General features: G+C 40.8%; 1 pseudogene; it reads left to right on the top strand.

Annotated features, from left to right (window-relative positions):
* Positions 1 to 1,323: 1,323 nt before the first annotated feature.
* LOC114622499 overlaps positions 1,324 to 6,587 on the top strand; it is a 7,849-nt pseudogene continuing 2,585 nt past the window's right edge.

Raw genomic sequence — 6,587 nt, 5'->3', positions numbered from 1 at the left:
TTTGAGCTCCTCTCTCTCTCTCTCTCTCTCTCTCTCTCTCTCTCTCTCTCTCTCTCTCTCTGGCTTCATTTTGAGAGATGCATGGATGGTAACTCGACAGAAGTGAAACTACGTATGAGACATCCAATATCATTTTGTAGAAAAGAGAAGTACTTGTCACCATACTTCTGGACCTTTGCAGAGCTGAGGATTGAATCCTCTTCTATTTTCTGGATACAGAAGGAGAAAACAAATCCATCAATCCATCACCTGGTAGAAGGAACTTTTCTATTGTTAACAGATTTATTGGATCAGAAAAATCTCTTATTCTGTTCAACTAACCTATTCAGACTCCTCAAGGTTTTCACTTCTTAGAAAACAGTCTTATTCTTCCTAAATACATTTCCATTTATTTTGATATGAGTGTTTTCTCTCTCTAAAACTCATGTTGAAATTTAGTTTTCTTTGTAATATCACTAAGAGATAGAGTATTTAGGAGGAGATTAAACCATGGGAGCTTATCCCTTCAGAGGGGGATCACTGATGCAGTAAAAAGATGTGCTGGGCACCTTCCTGCCCTCTTTCTCAATGGCTACCCTCTCAGCATGCCATAATGTAGTAAGCAGAACCTTATTAAGTATTGGCATCTTGGCAGTGGACTTGTAGTTAGAATCCCAGGAACATAATTCTGTATACTAGGAAATATCCTATCTGCAGTGTTATTACAGCAGCACAGAATGAATGAAGGCACTGTCCAATATTTTCTTCGTATATTAGGGTTCTCCAGAGAAACAAAATCAATACAACATGCCTAGATCCATAGAACAAGTCATAGCATAGCATGAGATATTGGCTCATGTGATTACAGAGACTAAAAACTCTCCAGATCTGCTGATCATAGAGGCCTTCCAGACCCAAAGGACTGAGAAGAAAGACACTGAGTATGCTGTGGTTTGAGTCTGAAGCCCCAGGTGCTTGGGGCCAAATGTTTCAGGACAGGAAAATGTTCCTGCTCAAGCAGACAGCCAGCTCACTCTGGCTTCACCCTTATGCTCTACCGAGGTCTTTGGTAGACTAGATAATAGATGCTGATTCACCGTGAAAGGGTGATAGTTACTAGTTCACTGATTGAAAGCCGGAAGTGCTCAGGAAACATCTCTATGAGTTTTATTTGTGGTGCTGGGACTGGAATTCAGAACTTACACATGTGAAGCTGAGATTTAAGCATCCTTTTTTGCCAGCCCTTTTAGGTTTTATGAGTCCCTTGTTAAATCAGTATGCAGTGCCTGTGAACTTTGACGTTGTAAGGAAGAGAAAGCAAAATGGAGGTGGGGGAAGGTGGGTATGGGGAGTATAGAGGGTGTGAAGGAGTCTAGGGAATTCAGCAACCTCAGGTGGCAGGGCAGTGAAGGCAGTGAAGGTGAGTCTCTGGAGGCAACTTTAGTGGGACAGCTCATTTTAATAGGGGGAACAAAGGCTATTTAAACATTTCAGGGGTGAACAAGGGCTATGGGGTGAATGTACAGTATTGGTGGGGAAGGGGGTAGGTTGCTGTGGATACCTGGCATAAGGAGGAATTCCAGTTGCTGATGGAACAACCTTATAAATGAAGAAGAAGGTTAGCTTGGTTACCTGTCTACTTGACTTCTCCCAGGCTACATGTTCCCCACAGGGACGGGCAGCTCCTGGGTAGAGTGGATTGATTCTACTCCTGCTGATCTAAGGATAAGACTTCCAGGGTTTGGATATGCCGTGGACACACTCTTGATCCAGGTCTGCTCCCCCAGTCCCATTGTTCGCCCATCCCACACACCCCCACCCCTTACCCTATCTACCCCATCCCTGGGCACCCCTACAATAAAAACACTTTTAAGACTGCAGTATACACACAGTTCTGCATGTGGGTCTCATTAAACTGCAGAGTCTGCTCTTGCAGCTTAAAGTGAGGTCTGAAGTTCTACTTGTCTAACAAGCCACCATTGTTAGTCTCCCACACAGTTGAAACTACAAAGTAGAAGAACATAATGTAGACAGGAAGAAATATCTAATACTGGAGAAACATTCTGTGGACGTTTCTTCCTCCTCATTACAGTCAATAGCTTAAACAAGTGTGCCCTTGAGCAAGAAGTGAGGGAACCAGGGAGAAATCCATTGGAAGAATGGGTTACAATGAAAGAGCAAGAAAGTTACATTTAAGTAGCTAAGTAGGGTAGATCTCATGCTACTGAAGTCAATCCATGAGATGACTCAGGTAACAAAGGACTCAGGGATAGTGTTACAACCCTTCATTGCCATTTGGGCCAAGGTTATGGCTAAAAAAATTAAACTCTCATTAGTCACTCTGAATAGTTTGCACGTGATAAAAACTGGAAGATCAAAATGTGGACAGAGATAAAAAGAGACACAGCTGGGTTAGGGGAGGAAGTGACATTTACCTAGGAAATACAAACCATCTACTGATGGGAGCCATCAACCCTGGAAGTCCAGAGAGAGCAGCTTCCTGGCCAGGCTCTGGTCTAGTTTGCACACCTGTATCAGTCCAGCAGCTGACACTCCCCCCGCTGAATGCCTCATCTTGGCACACACTCCTGGCTACGTGGCAACTGTGTTTTAATGACCTTTGCAGTTCCAGTGGTGCGTAAGCATGGAGCTGGGGTTAGACTAATGCGTAGTGTGAGGAGAGTTTTCATGAGTTTCTACATGTGACTGATCTCTACCAGAATTAAGTTGCCATATTTTCATAATTTATTGAAAGCAACAGGCTGATAACATGAATTCTTTATCAGCAAAGCTTTCATTAGTCTACGTAATAATTTATCTGAGTTAATGCTTTCCTTCAGGTTCTGTGTAACAAATCTCTTTCGCTACTTCTGCTATATATGTTTCTTTGTTTACACATCTTTCTTTAATAGACTCTGGAAGCTGTATTTCTTAACCCAAATGGAGAACATTTTGTCTTCTTTTGTATTCTTTCCATTTATTGTCATAAATGATCTTTTGAGTTATTTAGTCTTAATAATGTTTCTGAACTTTTGTGGACTCTAGTTTATTTAGTAATTTCAGTTTTTGATAGTGTGTGTTTATATGTGGATTAGTAGCTGTTTTGTGTAAATTATAGTCTTGATTATCTAATACTTTAAATGTATGTCTCTATATTTATTTATGTACTTAACTTGGTTCCAGTAGAATTGATTTTTTTTTTAATGAAAAGCAAGGTGGCTGAAATCAACCAAATAGAAACAGAAAGAACAATACAAAATATCAATAAAACCAGGAGTTGGTTCTTTGAGAAAATCAACAAGATAGATAAACCCTTAGCCAGATTAACCAGAGGGCACAGAGACAGTATCCAAATTAATAAAATCAGAACTGAAAAGGGAGACATAACAACAGAAACTGAAGAAATTCAAAAAATCATCAGATCTTACTACAAAGGCCTATACTCAACAAAACTGGAAAACCTGGATGAAATGGACAATTTCCTAGACAGATACCAGGTACCGAAGTTAAACCAGGAGCAGATAAACCATCTAAATAGTCCCATAACCCCTCAGGAAATAGCAGCAGTCATCAAAAGCCTCCCCACTAAAAAAAGCCCAGGACCAGATGGTTTTAGTGCTGAATTCTATCAGACCTTCAAGGAAGACCTAATACCAATTCTCTTCAAACTATTCCACAAAATAGAGACAGAAGGAACACTACCCAATTCGTTCTATGAAGCTACAATTACACTCATACCCAAACCCCACAAGGACCAGACAAAGAAAGAGAACTTCAGACCAATCTCCCTTATGAACATCGATGCAAAAATACTCAATAAAATTCTAGCAAACCGAATCCAAGACCACATCAAAGCAATCATCCATCATGATCAAGTAGGTTTTATCCCAGGAATGCAGGGATGGTTCAATATTCGGAAATCCATCAATGTAATCCACTATATAAACAAACTTAAAGAAAAAAACCACATGATCATCTCACTAGATGCTGAGAAATCATTTGACAAAATTCAACATCCCTTCATGATAAAAGTCTTGGAAAGATCAGGAATTCAAGGCCCCTACCTAAACATAGTAAAAGCAATTTACAGCAAACCAGTAGCCAACATCAAGCTAAATGGAGAGAAACTTGAAGCAATCCCACTAAGATCAGGGACTAGACAAGGTTGCCCACTCTCCCCCTACCTATTCAATATAGTACTGGAAGTCTTAGCCAGAGCAATTAGACAGCAAAAAGAAGTCAAAGGGATACAAATAGGAAAGGAAGAAGTCAAAATATCGCTATTTGCAGATGATATGATAGTATACTTAAGTGACCCCCAAACTTCCACCAGAGAACTCCTAAACCTGATAAACAACTTCAGCAAAGTGGCTGGTTATAAAATCAACTCAAACAAATCAGTAGCCTTCCTCTACATGAAAGATAAACAGACTGAAAAAGAAATTAGGGAAATGACACCCTTCACAATAGTTGCAAATAATATAAAATACCTTGGTGTGAATCTAACCAAGCAAGTGAAAGACCTGTATGACAAGAACTTCAAGTCTCTGAAGAAAGAAATTGAAGAAGATCTCAGAAGATGGAAAGATCTCCCATGCTCATGGATTGGCAGGATTAATATAATAAAAATGGCCATCTTGCCAAAAGCAATCTACAGATTCAATGCAATCCCCATTAAAATCCCAACTCAATTCTTCACAGAGTTAGAAAAGGAAATTCTCAAATTCATATGGAATAACAAAAAACCCAGGATAGCGAAAACTATTCTCAACAATAAAAGAACTTCTGGAGGAATTACCATCCCTGACCTCAAGCTGTACTACAGAGCAATAGTGATAAAAACTACCTGGTATTGGTACAGAGACAGGCAGGAAGATCAATGGAATAGAATTGAAGACCCAGAAATGAACCCACACTCCTATGGTCACTTGATCTTTGACAAAGGAGCTAAAACTGTCCAGTGGAAAAAGGACAGCATTTTCAACAAATGGTGCTGGTTCAACTGGAAGACAACATGTAGAAGAATTAAAATTGATCCATTCTTATCCCCTTGTACAAAGCTCAAGTCTATGTGGATAAAGGACCTCCACATAAAACCAGATACACTGAAACTAATAGAAGAGAAGGTGGGGAAAAGCCTCGAATACTTGGGCACAGGGGAAAAGTTCCTGAACAGAACTCCAATGGCATATGCTCTAAGATCGAGAATTGACAAATCGGACTTCATAAAATTGCAAAGTTTCTGTAAGGCAAAGGACACTGTCAATAGGACAAAACGACAACCAACAAATTGGGAAAAGATCTTTACCAATCCTTCATCTGATAGAGGGCTAATATCCAATATATACAAAGAACTCAAGAAATTAGACTCCAGACAACCAAATTACCCTATTAAAAAATGGGGTATAGAGCTTAACAAAGAATTTTCAACGGAAGAAACTCGAATGGCCGAGAAGCATCTAAAGAAATGTTCAGCATCCTTAGTCGTCAGGGAAATGCAAATCAAAACAACCCTGAGATTCCATCTCACACCAGTCAGAATGGCTAAGATTAAAAACTCAGGTGATAGTAGATGCTGGCGAGGGTGTGGAGAAAGAGGAACACTCCTCCATTGTTGGTGGGACTGCAAGATGGTGCAACCACTTTGGAAATCAGTGTGGCGGTTCCTCAGAAAATTGGACATAGCATTACCCGAGGATCCAGCTATACCACTCCTAGGCATATACCCAGAAGATGCTCGAACATATAACAAGGACATATGCTCAACTATGTTCATAGCAGCCTTATTTATAATAGCCAGGAGCTGGAAAGAACCCAGATGTCCTTCAACTGAGGAATGGATTCAAAAAATGTGGTATATTTACACAATGGAGTATTACTCAGCTATTAAAAGCAATGAATTCGAGAGGTTCCTAGGTAAATGGATGGAACTAGAAATTATCATCCTGAGTGAGGTAAGCCAATCACAAAAGAACACACATGGTATTCACTCACTGATTATTGGATATTAGCCTAGAACCTTGAAATGCCCAAGATGCAACTCACAGGCCACATGAAGTCCATAAAGAAGGAAGACCAAGTGAGGGTGATTCGGTCCTTCTTAGAAGGAGCAACAAAATACTCAAGGGAGCAAATATGGAGACAAAGTGAGGGACAGAAACTGAAGGAGGGGCCGTCTCAAGACCACCCCACCTGAGTATCTATCCCATGTGCAATCACCAAAGGTAGATGCTGATGTGGAAGACAGGAAGTGCATGCTGATAAGAGCCTGATATGGATATCTCCTCAGAGGCCTTCAAGAGTCAGACATATTCAGAGGCAGATGCTCACAACTAGCCATTGAACTGATCATGGGGTTCTCAATAGAGGAGTTAGAGTGAAGACTGAAGGAGCTGAAAGGGTTTGTGGCACCATGAGGAGAGCAACAATACCAACCAACCACAGCTCCCAGGGTCTAAACCACCAGCCTGGGAGCACTTAGGGGGGGATCCAGGGCTTCAGCTGAATATGTAAAAGTGGAGGGCCCTGCTGGGCATAGGTGGAAGAAGAGAACCTTGACCTCATGAAGGCTGGATGCCCCAGGGGGTGGGAATTTTGAGGGTGGGGAG

The sequence above is a fragment of the Grammomys surdaster genome, unplaced genomic scaffold, assembly GCF_004785775.1.
Source record: "Grammomys surdaster isolate TR1022 unplaced genomic scaffold, NIH_TR_1.0 64, whole genome shotgun sequence".
NCBI classification, from domain to species: domain Eukaryota; kingdom Metazoa; phylum Chordata; class Mammalia; order Rodentia; family Muridae; genus Grammomys; species Grammomys surdaster.
The sequence above is the reverse complement of the archived record's forward strand: the minus strand, read 5'-3'. Positions and strand labels throughout refer to the sequence as shown.